The sequence below is a fragment of the Protopterus annectens genome, chromosome 2.part1 (assembly GCF_019279795.1).
Source record: "Protopterus annectens isolate FY-2018-M chromosome 2.part1, PAN1.0, whole genome shotgun sequence".
Classification (NCBI taxonomy): domain Eukaryota; kingdom Metazoa; phylum Chordata; order Ceratodontiformes; family Protopteridae; genus Protopterus; species Protopterus annectens.
The window spans coordinates 665334297-665357786 of record NC_056729.1 but is presented as its reverse complement, the minus strand read 5'-3'; the positions used below and the strand labels follow the sequence as shown (position 1 = coordinate 665357786).

At 40.0% G+C, this 23490-nt stretch overlaps 1 protein-coding gene across 1 annotated transcript in view; it reads left to right on the top strand.

Moving 5' to 3' along the window:
- TMEM131L (transmembrane 131 like) overlaps window positions 1-23490 on the top strand; it is a gene marked incomplete in the record, with an annotated part of 1995267 nt that overhangs the window by 1322782 nt on the left and 648995 nt on the right.

Here is a 23490-nt window from a genome sequence, read left to right as displayed (position 1 = left end):
TGGAAGATGTAAATTTACATATTATTCCCTGAGATATAAAAACTGGGCTAGGCTAGACAGAATTTACATTTCACAGGAACGTGCATTTAATTGAAGGTCTTGATACCCACCCAATAACTACTTCAGATCATGCACCAATAACAGCTAATATAAAAACACAGGGTAATGAAATAAAAATGAGATATTGGCACTTTCCCACCTATCTGCTGAAAAGAGAGGAATTTAAGAAATGGGTAGTGGAGATTATTCAGTAGCTGTTAGAGTGGATAGAAATTTCTTCTGCAATATAGTTAGTGAATGAGATAAAATTAAGGTGGAGTTTATAAATAGGGTGGAAATAAAAGAAAGAGTGCTTTAGTTAAGAAGTAACAATTATTTAGAGGGACTGACAAATGTTAAAGTATTGCAGAATAGGGGGAATCTCACAGACAAAAAGAGTATCAATTGCAGAATGCTAGGTAGAAAATAAGGGATTACCTCGATAATATACTTGAGCTTAGAAAGATTGCTGTTAAGGAACTGTGTTTTGATAATAACACTAGAGCACAAAAACTTTTAGCACAACGACTTGCTTGGGGAACCTATAACAAAGAAGGTGACAAGATATCCTGTAGAGATATTAGAACTATTTCAGAAATTCTGAGAGAGTCTCTATAAAGCAGAGAGATATGAAAGTCAAGAAAAGATACAAATGGCAATGTTTATGGAAGAATTGAATATGACATGGTTAAACTCATGCTCAATTATTAACAGTTAGGATAGGAGGAGATGAGATAAAAAATGTGATGTATAACCAATCTACAGAAAAGTCCCCAGGAATAGATGATATTCCTGTGGAAGATTGGAAGCTAGGAGGAGAAAAACTAATAAAGGTCTGGAAGATTTTGTTTAACAGTATCTTAAGATATTACAGCTACCACTGTCCCAGAAGAAAGCAGTGGTAGCTGTAATATCTACAGAGGGTAAAGATCCATCTGATCCAGCTTCATACAGGCCCATAGCAGTACTAAACCATGATTATAAAGTGTTTGTCTATAATGGCTAAAAGAATGTCAAAGTAATGCCAACACATAGACATGGATCAATGTGGTTTTGTGGAGGGGGCCAAACATTTGGCAACATTAACAGAATATTGATGATCCAGATGGATGCAGAATGTAAGAAAATACCATTGTTGTTTGTGGGACTTGATGCAGAGAAAGCATTTGACAGAGTAAACTTAGATTTTATGCGCAGGGCAATGGAAGCATTTGCACTTCCTGAAAAAAATTAGAAGATTGATTAGAAGAATATATGAGGGATCGGAGGCGAAAATTAAAGTGGGTGGGGTCCTCTCTGATAATTTCTGCTTGAGCAGAGGAACCAGGCAGGGGTATCGCCTTTCCCTTTTAATATTTGCATTATATTTAGAACCATTGACAAAGAAAATAAGGGACTCAGAAATTCAAGGATATAATTGGTATGGAAGTCAAGAAAAGCTGGCTTTATTTGCAGATGATATTATTTTGTACCCGACGTAACCATAAAAAGACATTACAGTCTTGTGGAACATTTTGAGGCAGTTTCAAATCTTTTTTGGGATACAAAATTAATGTAGCTTAAAAAAGGCAATAGCGGTAAATGATGTACTCACAGATGAACTGGTTCAGGAATATCAGAATTTATGGGGACATGACAAAATTAAATATTTAGGAGTATGAATTAAAAATTATTCTAGTGTGGCAGGTAAGAATATGTGGGAGGAGACTAAACAAAACATAATACAAAAAGTAAGAAATGGAAGCTCTGTTATATGGATATCGATAGTAAGATACAAGCAGCCAAAAAGTGTTTTTAGTCCCTTCAGTCCTATGCACAGGTCAGGCATATTTTTATCAACCAGAGGAAGAGTTGTGGTTAGCAATTAATAAAGAGCTGAAGGACTTTACTTTAGAGAAAAAGATGGCAAGAGTCAAGTGGGATAAGCTGATTCTTCCAGTAGAATGGGGCAGATTGGGATTACCCAATTTGAAGGGGAATTTCAGAGCTACACATTTAAGACTCCTATATATATTACACACAGAGCACTATAATTCAAAGTGCAATGGCATGATGATGATACATGAGGGAACTCGCGAAACAAGGGGAGACTGGGATTGTGGATGCAAGCCTTTAAGAAGAATAACAATAATCATGCAGACTATTATATCCATAAAGTAGCAAAAAGTGTTCTAAGTAAACCAACACAGGAATGGAGAAAGGAGATTCTTCCAATAGGGATGACTGCCATTAGGGATACAGACAGTAGGCAAGAGGGGGCAAAAGTTATTGGAGAAAACTGACAAAGGAACCAAGGTATTGGGAGCAAATATAGTGAGGGGAAGATGATAGAATGTGAAGACATTAATAATTTATTTGGACTGCAGGTTAGAGATTGCTATCAGAGTATAGGCAAAGAAAAAGAAATAGGGGGTGTTCTAAACAAAAGACCAGCACTGGTAGAGTTTTTAATAGAATCTAGAACAGAAGCTGCCATTACAAAAGAAATAATTAGTACAACATATAAAATATTGCATGATAACAATAAGAATCAATCAGAGGAGGTTAGAAAAGATTGGGAAGAGACTGAGTAAACAATTCAGAAAGAAACAATGGGATGACATATGTTTGTCTCCTCAGTATCCAACAAAATCTAGAAGATTTAAGATTTTTGCCTGGAAATGTTTACATAGATATTTTTTACCCCAAGTAGACTCCAGAGAATATTTCCTCAGGCAGGCAGAAAGTGTTGGTGTGAAGGGGAAGAAAGTGGTAGTTGGAAACGTTTTCTGAGTGCAGTGAGTTGGCAGGCTTTAAGGAGTCCCTGCTGGATGCACCGTCAGAGATGCTGAGTGAGCAGATTGGTCTGACAAGGGAGATGATTTTTCTGAGTTGTGATAGAGAATCATAATTGCCTAGAGCTGGTAAGACCTTGCTGTGTCTAATAATAGTGGCTGCCAAAAAAGCAATTGCTAGCAAATGGTAATCAAAATCTAAACCAACTATACTGGAAGTAATGAATTTAGTAACAGATAAAACTGAAACTGAGATCTTTAGAAAAGGGTAGGAGCAAACTACATAGGAAAAATGGGACTTGTGGGAACAGTACATACAAGGGAGGAATGAGGTCTAAAAGGTGGCAGGACATAAAATGAGCTATTTGAGTGAGAAAGATTGGGTAGATCATAATTGATGTATAACGTTTGCAACTGTGAGTGTCAGTATGGTTTGTGATGTAAAATGCTTGCAACTAGGATTGTGTCAGTGTGGTTTGTTTTCATTTATATAAATGTATGATTGCCTATGTAATATGTAAGTAATGGCTTAATAAAGATGTTTTTTTTCTTTAAAAAAGGCAGGAATTTAATAATTTCTCTAATATTGCTTAGGTTATATGATACACAGCAGTACATGTGAAGTATAACGTTTGTCATGTTAATATAGTTTGATTACTTTACTTTTATATGAATGTAAATGCGCCTGTGTCACAAGTGATAATTCAGTAAATTTGGAAAAGAAAGAATTAAAAATAAAAGTCTCATCTACAACCATGTCAAATTTTGAAATTCATAGGAGCAGTTTTCAACACATCAGTGACAGCTTCTCTGCCTCTCTTGAGTGCACACTTTAAGATTCCAAGTCAAGAAAGTAATTCACAGTACCAAGGTTGATCCTTCAGGCCTTGGGGGTCAGTCTCAGCTGCCATAATCTTAGTTCCTCTTCCAAACTTTCGTATGAGAATTCATCGTTGGATGCCAACAACACAGTGGTCCATTCTTTACCAGCGGATGTCAACACAAATAAAAATCACTCAGGCATTCAAGAGTTACGTGTGGTGGTGGATTCATTCGGATCAAGTTCTGCAAGGCCATCCTTTCATTCTCATTCAGCCCATGGCCATAGTGACCATGGATGCTTCCCAGATTGGGTGGTGGAGACACTTTCTGCAGAGAGCAGTCCAAGGCACTTGGTCCACAAGGAGGCCAACTTTCATATCAACGTCCTGGAGATGAGCGCAGTGCTTTTAGGGTTGCAGGCCTACCAGGATGGTCACCTTTCAGCGACAGTTGCAAGTTCAGATGGACAATATATCAGTCGTTTGGTACATAAACATATAAGGAGGCACCAAATCATATCCCTTGTGTCAAGAAGCACTCAGTGTGTGGCAGTGGGCAATCTCATCCAACCACTTTCTCATAGCAATGCACATTCCAGGAAAATACACCGTGAAAATGCGACATGATAGCAGACAAATTGAGCGGGTCCATTCTTCTACTTCATGAGTGGTCTCTCAACAGGTGGCCAAAATGATTTTCTACTGATGAGGACAGCCATGCTGCAATCTTTTTGTTTCTCCCCTAAACAGCAAATGCAGCAGCTTCTTTTCACTTCACGGGGAGTCATCAGGAGGCACTCTGCTTAACCAATTTGCCTCCCTGTCTGCTTTATGCTTACCCACAAGTTCCGAAATTCCTGCAGAAAGCTGCCAAGTTGAAGAGCAAAGTCTTCCTCATTGCACCTTATTGGCCTTGTAAGGTTTCGTTCCCCCTTCCTATGGCCTCATTTTCTTTGCCAAACTTGGATGCAGGATCTGATTCCAGATCTCCTGTCACATCCGACAGACATGGTTCATCTGGATATCTCAAACCTTATATTAACAGTGTGGTTTCTCCAATTCCTTTAATAGCCAGACAACCAATGCTGTCTTCACCTGTTCGTCATATATATTTATCTTCCCAGAAGCCCTCAGCAAGAAAGCTTTATACAAGTAAATGGAAAAAGTTTGATGCTATGTTGTCCTATCTCGCCGTAATTCTTGCTGGTTGAATTTGGAATTGAGCATTGGATCTGACTCGGCCGAATAGAAAAGCTTAAGAGCTTCCAGTGGCTCGAGGCCCCTATCCCATGATGCACCGGGTAAAAATCCCCAGATCTCATTCGCTGCTCAAGCGATCGAGAAGTGTTCCTGCTGGCTCATTGGCTACGTATTCTATTTAGTTGGATTTTTGTGAAAATTTCTTAAGATCCAATTAGTTTTTCGCTGTCCGTGTGCGGTAGAGTCCTGCTGATCCTTTTTGTCGTAGTTATCTGTTGCTGTTATGAAGAGATCCGTTTAAGTTAGAGAACCGCTTCCCCTTTCCCCATTGGAACAATCCGTTTTAGTTAGAGGATTCTTCTTTTTCGTACTCCTACAACTTGTATTAGTCTTTGTTGTGTAAAAAAAAAAAAAAAAAAAGGTAGAGTTGTTGGTTAAGGATTTCCTTAGAGTAGTGCTAGTTTTGCATTTTATCTTTCCGTTTTTTCTTCTGTTGTGCTTTACTTGGTTATGAGGTTCTGTAGTTGGTGTTACAGCTGTGTTCGTTGGTGTTCTTATCTAATTATACTAAAGAGTTGTTTATTTTGACTTTTACAGTGCATATTTGTGTCATGTTGCAAGAGAAAGAGCAAAGAGAACATAAACAGTCTGGGTTTAAGAAGTGTGACCAATGTACCCAGAAAATGTCCCTTACGGATGGTCACATTAGCTGTGTGTATTGTCTCAGCACCTTCTATTTACAGGATCCTTGCACCATTTGTCATGGAATTAGCAGTAGAGTGCTTCAGGAGCGTAAAAACAAATTAATGGTTAGAGGCTTACTGAAAGGTCCTTTCCAGGATTCCTTAGAAATGTCTCAGAGCTCCAAGCCTACTTCTCCATCCTCGTCTCATTCGAAAGCCTCAAAGAGACCTGCCACTGTGACTCCAGCTTCGGAGCCACCAAAGAATATGTTTACATCGGAACCGAGGGCTCTGGGCTTCGATAAGCCAAAATCATCCTCTTCAGCTCCATTGGTGTCCATGGAGCTGATAGAGGTACCAAGCAGGAGCCGGTCTCTTATACTGGAGCCGGTCACCCCTATACTGAGATCTCCCATTTTGGAGAGGGCCAGACCTCCCTCATTATTCTCCTGTTCCTTCAGCAGCTTATCTGATGACGAAGTGGAGCCGGGTGGTAAAGAGATTGCTCAAAACTCTGGCACTGGCAAAAAATTTATCTTCTCTGACCCCAAAAGATTCTGGACCATCTAAGGCACCATCTCCAGTTCCTCCTCTTTCTCCGGTGGTGAATTCGGAGTCAGAGAGTGTGGGTCCGATAGTAGTGGAGCCGTCTGTGCCAGGACCTCCTTTAGGATCATCGGTTCTGGCATCTGCTCCGACGTCTTTGGATCCTTCAGATCTCCAGGAGTCTGGGAGCCGACGTGAACAGTTGTCCGAGCTGACTCTCCCCCCTCGGCAAGTTTGAGCTTGGTTTCTACATCAGCTTTTGAGCCACCCGATCTGCCTCGGAGTCCATCCTCGACATCTTCGGACTGGAGGATCTCTTTGGTGCAAAGTGAGGGGGGTTTTTGAGCTGATGGAGAGTGTTGTCATCCCAGACAGTTCCACTCTTCAGGACTGCATGGATCATGCAATCCCAAATAAAACCAAGACCCAATCCTCCAAAGGCAGACGTCCTGTCTGGTGGACCCCAGCCATAAACAAACTATACAATAGAAAGAGGAAGCTACTACATGATAGAGCAAAATCCCAAAAAGGGAAGGCATCTCTGATCATTATTAGCAAAAAACTACGGGCACTCATAAAATCGTCTAAGGCCAGCTTCGAGAGAAAAATTGCACAGGACACTAAGGATAATCACAAGGCTTTCTTTAGTTATGTTAGGAACCTGGGTGGGAATTCCCAGATATGCTCAGAATTAGTCCAAAATGACAAAAAATACACCGAGCCCACAGACATTGCCAACAACCTAGCTGACAGGTTCAGTGCAAACTCCCCACCAAAAGGGCAAATATCTATCCCAACAGAGTGCTGCCCCTGACATCTCAGATGCTCAGGTAAGAGCCGCCTCTCCAAAGCAAAAACACAGCATCAATGGGACCAGATGGTGTCCCGGCTGCGCCCTACATGAACTCCAAGAAGAGCTAAACCCAAACATAAAACTACTGTTCAATCTTAGCCTTACTACAGGATATGTACCCAAAGAGTGGCATACAGCAACAGTGGTCCCTCTCCACAAAGGTGGTACCTCAACGGATCCTGGAAACTATCGCCCCATAAGCCTGACTAGCTTGGTCTGCAAAGCTATGGAAAGGATCATCATGGACCTCATAAATAAAGATATTGGGGACCTACAGACACTGGATCCTACCCAGTTTGGCTTTGTTAAGGGCAGATCCTGCCTCTTAAACCTGGACGATTTCTTTGAAACAGTCACCAAGGCCATTGACGAGGGGAAGGTGGTCCACACAGCCTACCTGGACCTCGCAAAAGCCTTCGATACAATACCCCACTCGGGCATTATAGATAAGCTCACCAGCTTAAATATAAACCCCGATGTCACTAGATGGGTTGCAAACTGGCTCAAGGACAGAACCCACATGGTTAGAATTGCTGGAGCCACGTCAGACTCCAAACCAGTTACAAGTGGCGTCCCACAAGGCTCAGTCCTGGGACCTCTCTTGTTCGGTATATATTTCTCGGCTGTACAGGGCAACACGGAAGGACTGTGGCTGACCAAGTTCGCAGATGACTGCAAACTGGGCGCCATAATCAACTCTCCAGCCGACACAAGCATCCTCCAAAAGGGCCTCATAGAAACAGACAACTGGTGCCAGAGCCATGGCCTCAAGCTAAATGCCAAAAAGTGTATAGTCATCCCTTTGGCAAAACAAAGTGCCACAAATTACCACATAGGTGGTAATCCATTAAGTACAGAAGAAGTCATTAGGGACCTGGGGACCCAAGTTGATAGCAATCTCTCATTTGACAACCACGTGGTCAAAGTGGTTAGAAAAACATTTTATATAGCCCACCTAATCATGAAGGGATTCACATCTAGATCAGGGAGGTCATCGTGCCTCTTTACTCATCCCTCATCAGGCCCATAATTGAGTACAATGCCCTTTTGGGATGTACCTTACCAGACACTTGCAGCAACTGGAAAGACCCCAAAAGTACCTCACCAAGAGGATCAAAGGGCTCAAACAGATGCCATATGCTGCCCAGTTAAAGAAACTCCAGCTCTACTCAGTGGCATACCACCTGCTCAGAGGCGATCTGTGCCTGACGTATAAAGCCATGTCCAACCCGAATTAATGGACATGCTGCACCTCAGAAAATCCAAATCCCATCGAGCTACGCCGAGAGACTTGAACCTCAGCACTGAAATAAATAGGACATGCTGGAGGGACAGATTCATAACCCAGAGGCTCCCTTCACTCTGGAATAAAATCCCAGTCCAGGTTAGGCAGAGTCCCACATTGACTCTCTTCAAGAGGAATCTTGATGAGTGGATGGGAGATCGTAGGTTTACCCCGGCTATCACTTCTGTGTCACTGTTAGACAGAGGCACAGTATACTAACCTCAAAAAAAGGCATAGCAAAATTAATTTAAAATGGGTGGCGAAAGCCAAACACACTCTGGCTAGGCTTATAAATGCCCTAGGGCAGATAGCCTAGTATGAACCTATGAACTCTTGGAGCCATCTTCTCTTCCCTCACAGGTGCCGGTGTTAGTCTCTTCTTTGCCCACTCCTCCCCAGCGTAGAGATCCAGAGCCCCAGGAAGCCCCTGCCGGCAGCATCGTCTCCTCTGAAGCTTCACCAGAGTATCCCTCTGAGGATGTCCCTCGAAAGAGACTGTGCAAGAGGAAGCACATAGACTCCCCTGAGTCGGTTACATTGGACACTGATCTGGATGAGTCTGAAGTGTCCCTCTCTGAGGATGTCTCCTCTGCTGACATCCTTGAGATCCTGAAACATAGGGGTGGCTGGAAGCCCACCAACCCTTCAGAGAATGAATCGGTATACCTGGAGGCTTTTGGATCTCACCCTTCCACCTCCTGGGTGACTCCCCCCTATGACCAACTACTTAACGTTATGTCACGTAAGGCCCGGATTTCCTTTGATACAGTGGAACTGGTTCTGCAGAGGCCAAACAAATTTATTACCATTCCTACTGAAAAGGAGTTTCTGACCAAAGGAGTCACTGTAGATGCAATGGTGGTGGCGGCCACAAAGAAGGAGATATCGGAGACCTCCTCATCTGTTCATCCTCCTAAGAAAGAGTCACGGACTATGGACAGATATGGAAAGCATGCTTTTTCTTCAGCAGCCTTTACCCTCCTATTGCTGAACTGCCTACCCATTTTACGGGGATTCAAAGGGATCTCCTCAAAGAGCTAGGAGATACCCTTCATGGTTCTTTAGCTTTGGGGACTGCAGGCAAAGTTTCCTCACAGCTATCCACCCTCATCTCCATTGTAAATTCCTCCATGAGACTGATTCCATACCCAGCCCATGGAGCGAGCAGAGCAGCAGCTTCAGGAATTTCCTTAAGGAGACATTCCTGGATGCGTCTTTACAGTTTTGCCAAACCCTTCAAGTCTTCCTTCACCAATGCCCCTTTTGATGGTTCATCCCTTTTTGGACCAAACGTAAAAGATAATTTGACCAGGTGCGAGCAGGAAGGGAAAACCTTGTCTGCCATTGGAGTCCATTTTTCCGCCCCATCTAGACCTTATCCCAAAGGTCAGAAAGATGGGAAGATGTGGTTCCGTAAGTCCCAAAAAGGTTTCTCTGACATGCGTGTTGACACCTGGGGGAGGTGCTAATGGAAGACGCTGACCTCACAGCAGAGGGAGTCCACAGAATCAGGGCAACAGAGATGCGTTCTCTGGGAGACCCTTCCAGCACTACTGAAAGGTGGCCCACCTGCTCTTCTCTGGAGGCATTCAGGGGACACTTGTCACTGTACCCAAATGCCTGGCTAGAGATCTCCCAAGACAAATGAGTACTGACAATCATATCCAGAGGATATTACATACCCTTTTCTACTCCCACTCCCATAATCCATTCCATACCAGATGTTCCACCCGGTCAAACGGGCTGTGCAACACAAGAGATACTCAAGTTGCTAGAAAAAGAGTCATCCAAGATGTCCCCACAGACCAGATTGGATCCAGAACTTTATTCAAGGTTCTTTTTAGTTCCAAAAAGACAGGGGACTGGAGACCTATTCCGGATCTCAGCAAATTAAACAAATCCGTAAAGAAATCAAAGATCCGGATGGTGACACTTCAGCCAATATTTCCCTTTATAGAGAAAGACAATTGGATGTGCTGAATAGATCTCCAGGACGCGTATTACCACATAAAAATGGACAAGCGGTTCAGGAGATATTTACGCTTTCAGCTAGCAGTCATTACCAGTTTCAGGCCCTGCCCTTTGGTCTCACTACATCCTCCAGTGTTCACCAAATGCATGGCAGTGGTCACAGCTCACTTGAGACGTCAGGGATTCCGTGTGTTTCCATACCTAGAAGACTGGCTCCTGACTGCCACCACCAAGCATCTACTTCTGCAGGCGAGAGACAAAACAATGCTTCTTTGTGCCAGGCTAGGCATTACAGTAAACTTAAAAAAAACATCTGCCTTGTTGCCTTCATAGCATATTACTTTTTGGCCCAGAATTGGATTAAAAAAAGATGGTGGCAAAACTTACCCTCGAGAATATTGATATCAAAAAGGGTTCAAGCCAGGGCTGTGTTACAGGTTCTAGGTACCATGGCGACCTCAATTCTTTTAGTTCCCCTAGCATGGCTACACATGCGGGTTCTACAGTGGTTACTTTTTGCCCAGTGGTCCATGCAAGATCTGCCTCTATCACACCAGTTAATCATTATAGAGTCATGCAAGAAAGATGTTCTGTGGTGGTTACAGACAGAACAGTTGTACCTAGGCCACCCCTTTGTTTTTCCACAACCAACAGCAGTATTGACCAGGGACGTTTCCCAGATCGGGTGTGGGGGGGGGGGCATTATCTGAGAATGACGGTCCAAGGCTTATGGCAAGAACATGAGAGCCACTTGCACATCAGTGTCCTAGAGATGAGAGTGGTGCTGTATGCGTTGCAGGCATTTCAAGACTCTCTTCCAATAGGAACAGTTGCGATTCAAACAGATAACATGTCAGTGGTATGTTACATAAACAAGCAAGGGGGGGAACCAAGTCGCTTTCCCTATGTCGAGAGGCACAACGAGTGTGGCAATGGGCGGTCGCTTCTCAGCGTTTTCTGATAGCAACGCATATCCTGGGGAAGTCCAACATGATAGTGGACAAACTCAGCAGAGCGATTCTATTGCCTCATGAGTGGTCCGTAAAACCAGAAATTGTGGAAGAGGTCTTCCAGAGATGGGGCCTGCCTTGCTGGGATCTTTTCACCACCTCCATGAATGCCAAATGCAGCAGCTACTTTGCCCTCATTCCGCCTCCGGGGAAGTTACAGGGATGCACTTGCCCACAATTGGCTCCCGAGACTACTCTGTGCCTTTCCCCCCTTCCCCTTAATGCCCAGAGTACTTCAGAAAGCCAGCACGTTGAAAAGCACTATGATTCTCATTGCACCTTACTGGCCCCGACAAGTTTGGTTCCCCTTTCTCTTGACCCATTTACTGGATGAACCATGGATTCTGGACCCAGTTCCAGACCTTTTGACCCACTTATCGGGAGATTTCCATCCATCTATCCAGACCCTCAAGTTGATCACATGGCTGCTCCAATTCCACGCTTAGCCAGGTGTTATGAATTTTTCCCTGCAGTTAAACATATCTTAGTCTGTTCCCACAAACTGTCTATGAGGAAACTGTATTCAAGTAAATGGAAAAGATTTTCTTATTCAAGTAAATGGAAAAGATTTTCTAACTGGGCTGTTAAACACAATATAGAACCTTTTGTATCTCCTATTACTGCAGTTCTAGAATTTCTCTACAAGCTTTTTGACGAAAGAGCGGCAGCAGCTACTGTCAGAGTTCAACTGGCAGCCATCTCTAATTTTCATGCTGGTGAGATGGGAATGCCTATTATGTCTCACAGATCATGCAAGGCCTTTCTAAAAGGTACATTCTTACTCAGTCCTCCAATCAGAGAACCTCCAACTCCTTGGGACCTTAATTTTGTGCTATTTGCCTTGGTTTTGCCACCCTTTGAACCCACATCATCTTGTGATATGAAGTTTTTGTCCTGGAAACCTCTCTTCATGGTTGCTATTACTTATGCCAGATGGGTGTCAGAACTTCAAGCCCTGTCTATACACCTCCTTATATAGTTTTTCACAAAGACAGAGTGTCTTTAAGAACTAATCCCTCGTTCTTACCCAAAATTTGTTCAGAAGACTATCTGAATCAATCTATTGAATTGCCTGTGTTCTTTCCAAATTATACTGACAAGGCAGAGTATACATTACATCAATTAGATGTGCACAGACAGCTGCGTTTCTATTTGCATAGGACCAAAGATTTCAGAAAGTCTGACCAGATTTTTGTGTCATTTTCAGACAAAAGAAAAGGATTGCCAGTTTCTAAAGTAACCTTGTCTAAATGGCTTACAGATAGCATCTCCTTCTCATACAGTAATAATAACAGACAGTTACCAGGCAAAGTAAAAGGCCATTCCATGAGAGCGGTTTCAACATCCTCTGCTTTTCAGGCAAGGCCCATGGACTCTGTTTCTGCAGCTGCCACATGGGTGAGACCTCATACCTTTATCACTCATTACAAAGTTGATCTGCCCTCCCAGAACAGGTCCTCCTTTGATTCCACTGTATTGAGGAGTCTTTTTTCCTGAGCCACCCTAGGGTAAAGGTGCTAGGGACGCTGTCTCAACCAGCAAGAATTACAGCGAGATAGGACAACATAACATTAAGAAGTTATGTACTCACCATAAAGTTCCATGTTTGTTGTCCATCTCGCCTGTATTCTTGCGTCCCACCCACCTTCCCCCTCCTTCGTTCCTGGAGGAACGGGTGGATAATCTTATAGATATGTATATAGTTATGATGGTTTGGAGTCTCTGATTCTTCTTTTTATAGTCAGACAATCTGTATGTATTAATATGTGGGCATACTAAGTCTGTTTTCGCTTGCAAACAAGATCTGGGGATTTTACCTGGTGCAATATGGGATAGGGGTTAGCCTTGAGCCAGTGGATGCTCTCGAGCTTTTGTATTTGGCCGAGTCAGAACAGATGCTCTGCTATGAACCCAACCAGCAAGAATATTGGCAAGATGGACAACAAACATGGAGCGTTATGGTGAGTACATAACTTCTTATTTACTGAGCACAACATAAACATATTGACCACTTTTCAGCTCCAATACATAACATACTTGAATTTTTAGCTTTGATCTTTAATGAGGGGGCGAGTTCCTCCACCATTAAGATTCAATTGGCAGTAATATCTAATTTTCATATTAGATTTGAAAATTCTTCTGTGGCCTCTTCTAAATTTTGTAAAGCATTCTTGAGAGGCACTCTTCTATTGAGAACCCCTGTATAAAGACCCTACTCCACCTTGTGTGGTACTGCAAGCCTTAATTCATTCCCCCTTTGAACGATCAGCAAAATGTGACCTTAAATTCCTGACTTGTAAAGCTGTCTTTTTAGATGTTTTCCATGAATTCAAGTTATTGGAATAGATTCTGTTATTCATCACCATGCCTACCCCAATTGTCTTATCTTGCACTAGCATAATGGTTCCAGTGGGGATTGAACCCAGACCCTTCTGTGTGTGAAGCAGACGTGATAACCACTACACCACAGAAGTGGCTATTACCTCAGCTAGAAGAATTTCAGAACTTCAAGCCTTGTCATCAAAACATCCCTACTTGGTTTTTCATAAGGCTGGAGTTTCGTTATGAACCAGTGCATCTTTCCTTCCTAAGGTGGCATCAGAATCCAATATCAATCAGTCCATTAATTTGCCAGTATTTTTTCCTAAATTTGCAAATGAAGGTGAATATGTTACATTTACTGGATATTCAAAAACAATTATGCTTTTATTTACATAGGACAAAATAAATCAGAAAGACAGACCAGTTTGATTCTTTCACAGATTTGAAATTGGGAAACCCAGTAACAAAAGGATCTTAGCCAGATGGCTGACAGTTTGTATTTCTTTTATCTATAACAAACTGAGTTTAACCTTACCAAAACCTGAAAGAGCCCATTCAACTAGACAACTGCTGTCTTTATCCTAAGCTTCTGTGGACGACATACATGCAGCTGTAACCTGGGCAAATTCTCATACCTTTATCACTCATTACAAATTGGATCTGGTCTCAAGGGGTAGAGTTACTTTTGGCTAAATTGTGCTCAGGAATATCCTTCCTTAGAGTTCACCCTGGATTTTAGGTAGCTGGGGACTCTGTCCCAACAGTTGAGAATAGAATGAAAATTGACAACATCAGATAAAGAAGGTATGTACTTAAAATAATGTTCCATCTGTGTTGTCCATTTTCATTCTTCCTCAACTTCCCACCCACCAACCCCAATCCTTTATTTCAACAAACTTCTGGAAGAATGAGACATTGTAAAGACACCACTTTTCATTCATGATTGAACTCCAGATATAGTTCCCTCAGTAGGACATGTACATTTTGTGCATCTTTATATATGCATATTGGTAGATACCACTTCAGGTATGTTAGGTGTTTGTGCATTATGGGTAAGGAAGACGCTTGAGAGCTTTTTGGTTACCACGAGCTTTAGTAAAGGCTGAATTTGATCCAAGGTTCAGATCCAAATCCCAACAGTTGAGGAAGAATGGAAATGGACAACTCAAGTGTACCATTATGGCAAGTACAAAACTTCTTTTTATTAAGTTTAGAAAATCTAAATGAGTTTTTAATATACTGTTAGCACCATGCATGCAAATCCCAGAACATCTTATTACTTTAAATGAAATCATTTAGCCACATCTTATCTTCTTATCCATTAATGCCATTGATCATGTGTTTGTAAGAAGTCTGGCATCCTAGCCCATCAGAGATTGATTATTGGATGTTTTTTTCTGCCATGAACTGATGGATTGAGGCTATTGATTCAGTAATTGTCTTCTGAAAATGATTCTATGTTTGAAACCATGTCTTAGTTGCCCATTCCCTCGTGGGGGTCTTAATTTTATCTAAATTGGTACCTGTTCCACTGTGAGCCTGTGACTTTTGCTAAACTAAAATGTTTATCTTGGGAAGTTCTTTTTCCTTGGTATTACTTTGAAAAGCAGGATTTCATAGCTTCTGGCTCTGTGATACAATGAGTTCTTCATGACTTTGTATTTTAAGTTGATTCGACAGATACTAAGATCTACATGCTCATCATGGGCAAGTGAACTGTGTTTGATTCTTAAAATACTAAACTTTTCCAGCTAGTCTGCTGTTGGCAGATCACCACCCACGACTTACACAGTCACTTTTATTTTTTGGGAAGGGCACATAATATGAAACATTGTCATGTTTCATTGCTTTAGCTGACCCACCTGTTGGAGGTGAAAACAAAAACATGAGGCCATTGGAGAGCAGTAACTGCATAGATTTGTTAGCTCAATGACTTGCAGGTAGGTTACTCATGACATATCCTGTGTCATCATTTGACAAGTGGGAAATGGCAAGGGTATTGGAACTAGATATTGGTAAGCCTCTCTTCTTGGAATGTTTGTCCACAAGGCAGATTAATTTTCCTCATGGGTAATGAGACCCTGTTCATTAGGTGAGGGGCTGTGTATGCATCCATTATGGCCATTAATGAGAGAAGAGTGAAATATGTACTGTGGCAGCAAATTGCATTCTGGAGTGTCTGTATGATCTCTAACATGTTCTCACTGGAGTTTGGACATGCTCAACCAGCTTGCATACAGTGTTGTGGTGGTATTTGGGTTTGGTGAGTATTCCTTCCTGGCCTCTCCTAAGGTATGCATTACATATCCTCTAGGGTTGAGAAGGCTGTTGTGGGTCCTTCCTTGACAGCTGATACCTTAAGGAAATCACAGACCATAGGTGTGAATCAATTGTTTGATGTCTGTGTAGACTTTGAGTCATGGATGCAGATGCATGCTCTTATGGAATATGGCTGATGCCAGCGCTAGACCACATGCAGCCCTGTCATGACCCATCAGTTCAAGCTTCAGCTTTGGTACAAGGGATGGCTTCCAATAATTTAGAGGGAAAAATAAATGAAATGTACTCCGATGTGATTAAAATAAATGAAATATTAAAGGAATATATCAACTCAGGCAGCATATTTTTGTTTTTTTTTTATTAATTTGGTGTAACTCTTATTGCCTTGTTTCAGCTGTTTTCTGCACGATTTATTACGTAAATTGTACTATGTTTTACCCCATCAAATGTATATGTATTTCCTCTGTACTTGGTACTTTTCTCATGTTGAACCCCATGTAATGTCTATGTATATCCTCATTCTCTGTTAAATATGTATGTGGAGCTTTTCTCCCCAGGACTCCATTGAAAACGGGTTCTTGAGCCCAATGGACTATCCTGGTTAAACAAATGCAAATAAATAAATAAACTCAAAAGGCTGGAAAAATACATGAAGCTTTAAGTAGCTATTCACATGAACTGATAAAACTGCAAAAATCAGAGACATACTTCTCAACTGTACTTTTTTTTGCAGAATATCCATATTTTTGCTTCTCATTTTGGTATGTATCTTTTAAAATGTATGTTTTTCTGGCAAGTCATTGAGGATTGAATGCACTAAATGATGACAGGACATTTCAGTTTTGGAGTTCATATCCTTCAAAAAGTCAAGGCAGCACAATACCTTTTATTTTATCAACTTTCTAAGCTTATAAGAGCAGTGTTTAAAATTTGACACTATGTTTGGACTTTTGTTCCTCATTATTTTTGGCTTTTTCCATATTTCTTGTGCTAAGATGTTGATTAGAGATTGAAATGAAGTTAAGGCTAGCTGAGTATGAGGCTTATCAAGGAGAGCTGTTTCAAAACATGGTAGAGTTAGAAGAGAGAGTGCACATGGAAAACTTGAGATTTTTTGCTGTACCAGAGAAATTTGAAAGAACAGACTGTATTAATTTGATGAAAGAACAAATAAGTAACTGGACTGATATCTCACAGCAGGATTTGTTTATTGAAAGGGCATTGACAAAACTGTTGCCAAAACTGTTGCAGAAGGGAAAATTATTAAGTTGGCGACACCAGAGTATTTGTGGAAAATTATTATTCATTGTGCACGAGTCAGAAGAGAAGTAAATATGTACCAGCAATCAGGGAATGTTGAGAGGTAGGTGGGAGATTCAAGCTGCGGTATCCAGCTGTCTTCACATTTTTTTCTTGGAGGGGCAAAGACATTTTTTGAAACAGAATAGGCTAAGAAGGAAATAGTTTATCCGACAAAAAGTGTACCAGAAACAGAAGAGGACTCTGTTGTCATTCTTTTGACAATAAAACGTATTGAGAAGCTTTGCCAGTGAAACCTTTTCCAGTGCTCTAAAGGAAAATGATTGAGAGATGGGGGAAAAACACAGGAGTTGACTAGAAGAATCGGGAGTACCTTGAACTTGACCCAAAATGTTCTTTTGGAAGAAGGATAAAGACCAGCAATACTGAAATTAATAAATACATGGGAGACTGTAGAGCATCACTTACGTTTGTGAAAATATGGCTTTGCAAGAAACCATGGCTGAAAACCTGTTGATGGATTGTAAAGTAGATACCCTACTTTGTAATTAATGTTTGCAGTGCCACTAAAAGGAAACATAACTGTAAATTATACAATTTCTCTTCTTATTAGTATTTGTATAAAACATTTTATTATATAATCTGCATTTTTGTAGTGTATATCATGGGTATTTTAAATGTGGGGTGAGTCTTTTCAGTCACTGTTTTGTGTGATAAAGATAAGTACTTTTAAGAGAAGAAAATCTGGATAGAAGTAAGGTTAAGTTCATATGCTGTGATCTTGAAATGCTGGGATGGGGTGGGGTATTGTGCATTGATTATGTTATATGTAGAATTAAGATAATTTCTGTTATTTTTACAGGGGTGATTGTCTAGATTTGTATCCTATAAACAAGCATTTTTGTAATCAAGTAGGCTTAAAAAGTGAGACAAACTAACAAAGGTATGCAAAACACCAAGTTACTTGGACCTGCAAAGATGCGAGCTTGTTGCCATTAGCAAATATTCTCCGAGAGTCAAAATGTCTGTAGCTGATGGCAGTTTTACATTCTGTTTTGAGGGAAGTTTACAAAGATTCCTTTGTGCACCTGCAGAGATGTTAGCTGTTTTTTTCTCATTGCAGACTGCTTTTGTATGGAGGCAAGCAATGTGCATGTCCAAGCAATTAATCTTGAGAGTTATGAGCATTCTTTGCTGAGGGAAATGAAAAATGTAAAGGTTCAGTGGCAAGCAGTTCAGTGAAAAATAAAATTTAAAAGTTATAGGAATGGAAAAAGACATAGCAAACTTCCTAGCAGCCTTAATACGTTAAATTGTACACTGTCCTATTAAATGCATTAGTTTTTATTTGGAGATGGTTAGTGCACTTTTTCTTAGGGCTAAAAGTTGTTTCCTAAAATTATACAAGCTGCTTATCACTTCAGGGAGAGGATAGAGATAAGAAAAGTGCAGACATCAATATGTGCAACAGGGAACACAGGCTGTAGCATCCACGTTTGCATGGGCAACCTTAATTTTAGGTCAGGTAATGCCTGTGGGTGCAGCTGTCAGTTTGGGATAATTATTCTTATCTGGAGAGTAAAACTTCATTTTTTGAAGATATAGATAGTTTTGTCTGCTTTTTCTAAGTTAAGAGGGGATAAGGATATTCTGAAATTTATTTTTTTTTGTTTGAGGGTTTTCATTAAAACAAAAAGTCTTGCAAATTTGGCATATATTCAGATAGATATGTGAAGAAACAATTTATAAAAGATCAACCTGTAAAACATTAGGGTGTGCATGTAATTGGAAATACACATTGAAAAATGTCATGTTTATTAAGTGGAACCTTAGCTTATTATCATAATGGTTAGAATATCCATATTTACTTGGAATGTAAATAGCTTTACAGGTATAAGCAAAAAGGAAGAAGCTATTGAATTATATCAAGAAATGCAGAGTGCAAATAGCAGTGTTGTAAGAGATGCATTCAGAAAAAAATGAGCATGTGAATTTGACAAAATGTTTCAGGATGGATATTTAACCGCATATTAGTGACTTAGGAAAAGGGGAGTAATACCTATTTCCTGAGGGGCTCCAATAGTGGTAGACGAGGAGGAAAGACAGTAATGGTAGATTTGTGATAGTAAGGGCTATTGGCAAGGAGGAGAATTACACTGGCTTGTATTTATGTTCCACCAAAAACTGCTGTTGTGGAGTTTAGGAAATTTTGGGGAGAAATCGACTTTCATCAGGGAATATTGCTTATAGGTGGAGAATGGAACTTGATTTGCAATAGTGAGGATATATCAGGGACACCTACAAGGGCGAATACAACAAAGTGGGGGGTAGAATTCTGAAGAAACATATGAAAATGTTTGGTATGGAAGGCATGAGTTCAGTAGTAGGAAATTGGAGAGAATTGTCATACTATTCTCCAAGGTACAGTAACCTGGCTAAACTGGATGGAAATGATATTTCATGGGAACATGGGCATTTAATTAAAAGCTTTGACATGCATATAATAATTATTTCAGATCATACAGCAATAAAAACTATGATAAAAATGCAGGATAATGCAATTAAAATGATTTACTGGTGTGTTCCCACCTACCTGTTAAAAAGAGAAAATTTAACTCATTCCCTCCAGTACAGATCTTTTGAGTGTGTACCTTTAACTCCCAGTGGGTTTGGCTTGAGCCTTTAAAAAATGAAGTTATCACTTTATAATTCTAACAAGTACTCATTGACAGAGGTCAGTTATCAATACAGTTGTGTATGCTTCAAAATAAAATATTCTGATACCTTGTATATAGCATGGTTTTGGAATTATTAATGCAAATATGAACAAGCAATATTTGACGCCTAGAAGCACAGTAAGAGATAACTGCTGAAATGCCTGGAGGCACACTTGGCTGTAATAAGTTAAGGAATGGAGACTGGAAATTATTTGGGTGTTAAGAAGATAAAAACTTCTTCAGAAGTGATAGCTAGTAAGTGGAATACAAATGAAGTTTAAAAGTAGGGTAGGAAAAACAAGAAATAGATAGAGATATGGTTAAGAATAAGTAATAGGAATTATTTACAGGGGCTGACAAAGGTTAAAGGTATTGCAGAACTAGGGTAATCTCACTTAAGAAGAAGCACGACTGCAGAATGCTAAAGAGAAAGTACTGGAGAATTTGGATAATATGCATTTGATTAGAAAGATAGCTGTTAAGTGATTTTTTTTTTTGATAATTTCAGAGCCCAGAAACTTTTAGTACAACGACTTAGGCAACAGAAAATAGAAAGGGTAGTCACAAAATTTAGGGAGCCTTTATAAAGAAAAAGACCAGAGATCTTATAGAGGTATGAGAGATATTTTGGAAATTTTATAAAAAATTGTATTAAGCAGAGAAATGTGGAAATCAAAAGAGCAAAAATGGAATTTTTTTTGGAAGACTTAACTACGTCAAGGTTAGAGGTAGATGAGGTTCAAGAACTAATAGTTAAGCTAGGAGGAGATGAGATTAAAAACTGTGATGTATGATCAGTCCGCAGGAAAGTCTTCCAGAACAGATGGTATTCCTGTGAATGCTGGGAGAGAAGAAAGTGATAAAGATCTAGAAGATTTTGTTTTAACAATATTTTATAAGGAAAGGGAACCATCAGCATTTTGGAAGAAAGCTGTGGTGAATGTTTTTCCCAAAGATGGTAAAGACTCATCAGACCCAGTTTCATGTACACCCATTTCAGTTTTAAACCATGATTATAAAGTGTTAGTCTTTTCTTGCTAAAAGGCGTTGCCAAATCTGATAGATATCAGAGGGGATTGTGGAGGGGAAGTAAGCATTTGACAACATTAATAGAAGAACATTGGTAATCCAGAGGGAAGCTAAATGTAAAAAAGAATACCACTGTTGTTGGTAGGACTTGATGCAGAGGAAGCTTTTGACACAGAAAGTTGGGATTTTATGACTAGGGAAATGGAATCATTTGCATTCCCTGCTACAATAGTAATGTGAATTGGAAGGATATATATGAATGATCAGAGGCAAGAATTAAACTGGGGGAGGAGGGTTCCTGTCTGATAAGTTGTTTGAAAAGAGGAACCAGTGAGAGATGTCCTCTTTCCCATTCGTTTATTTGCTATATATTTAGAGCAGCTGGCAAAGAAAATAAGGGACTCAGAAGTTCAAGGATATAATTGGTATGTCAGTCAAGAAAATGGTTTTATTTGCAGTTATTATCATTATGTACCTGATATATCCAGAAAAGGACAGTGTTGTGGAAGATTTTGAGACAGTTTCAAGTCTTTGGGATATAAAATTAGTAAATGTAAAACAAAGGCTATTGCTGTAAGTTATGTACCCACACAGATTGGTTAATCAATATCCGTATTTATGAGGGCATGATAAGATGAAGTATTTAGGAGTATAGATTTATAAAGGCTTCTGTTATAGCAGCTAAGAATTTGGGGGAAGAAACTAAACAAAAGGCAATATAAAAACTGAGAAACTGGTTGTTTATATATAGTAAGATATAAAGCAGTGAAAATGTTTTTAGTCCCTTTAGCTTTATGTACAGGGTGCATTTTTATCAACCAATGGAGGAGTGGTCAGTAATAAAGAGTTGAAGGAATTTATCTGGGAGGGGAAGAGGGCAAGAGTTAAGTGTGATAAGTTGATCCGTCCAATAGAACAAAGTGGTTTATGATTGTCTTAGAAATTATATTTTAGAGTTACACAGTTAAGGCTCATGTACATAATACAAGCAGATGGTTATAATTCGAAATGGAAAAAGATGATGATGAAGCTGGTGGGGAGAGTTCAAGAAGTAGAAAGAGAGGAAGTGAATGGGATTTTGGATCCAGATCCTTAAGAATAACAACTATGACTATGGCGGTAGTGGTGCTGCGGTAGCGTTGTCGCCTCACAGCAAGACATTGTCCCGTTTGATTCTCAGCTAGAGTGTCTTCTATGTGGAGGCATGTGTGAATGAGCGTGCCTTCGTTGAAGGTTGTGCGTCAGGGCTGGTAACTCGGCACATAAAAATTCACTACCAAACATTAGCGGACCGGAGTTCTGCTGTGGCGACCCCTAACACGAATGACACAACAACAACAACATCCTTAAGAATAACAACTATACAGAATACTATATTTATAAAGTAGTAGAACTAAGCCAACACAAGAATGGAGAAAGGAGATTTTGTCAATAGGGTTGATTGCAAGTAGGAATACAGAAAAAAAGGCAAGATGGAGTTGGAATTTACGCCAAATACTGGCAAAGAAGCCAAGGTTTTGGGAGCAAATAACTAGAGAGGGAATGGTAGTAAATTGTAATGAGGCTAATAATACATTTGGATTGCAGGCTAGAAGTGTGATGAGGCTGAGAATATGTTTGGATTGCAGGCTGGAGACTTCCTTCCCTATCAGGTATTGATAGCAGGGTTTGGGCAAAGAAAAAGTTACAGTGAAATCCTTAATGAAAGACCTGCTTTGGTATAGTTTTTAATTGAATCTAGAAAAGAAGCTGCTATTAAAAAGGGATAATTGGTAGGGTGTATACAGTATTGCAAAACAACTATAAGAATCAATCAGAGGAGGTTAGAAAAGATTTGGAAAAAAGAGACTGGAAAAATGTACAAGGGGTCGGTTTGAGGACTTGTGTATAGCTCCCAAGTATGCAACAAAGTCCAGAAGTTTTAAGATTTTTGCTTGAGAGAGTTTGCATAGGTATTTTTATACCTCGAGCAGTCTTCAGAGAATTTTTACTCTGGTTGATAGCAAATGTTGGAGATGTGATGAGGAAGAGGTAACTGGGAGCATATGTTTTGGGACTGGTAATGAGTTGGCAGATTTTAAAAATTGCCTAGAGTACTGTGTCAGAAACATTGGGTGAGCAAATTGTTGTAACTAAGGAAATTATTATTTTGAGCTGGGATACTAGATTTGAATTACCCAGATATATTAAAGCTTTGTTAAGTTTAATACTGTTGTCAGCCAAAAAAAGCATTACCGGAAAATGGAAATCAAAGTCTCAGTCAACTGTGTTTGAAGGTATAGACTGTTTTAAGAAGTAAAATAACTAGAAGAGGGATCTTTAGAAAAGGGAAGGAGCAAATTACATAGAGGTAAATGGAAATTGTAGGAACAATATATGCAGAATAATGTTCAGGAGGAATGAGGTTTAAGGGAAGGCAGGAGTAATTTATGTAATGTTGGACTGATGATAATCATAGAGAAAGAAAAGGAATGTGATTTAATAATGTATGTAAATGGAACAAAATGTCACTTTTTTCTTTTCTGTTAATGTATGCTTGCCTACATCTTAATTGATAATTTAATAAAGGTGTTGAAAAAGGATGACATTTTTGTAGACTGCAAGCTTCCAGATTCAGCTGGCAAGAAGGCTGATGCCCATACAAAATCTTAGAGAGTGAGGCAGCAGCATTTGCTAAGCATCTCAGACTGCGTGATTTAT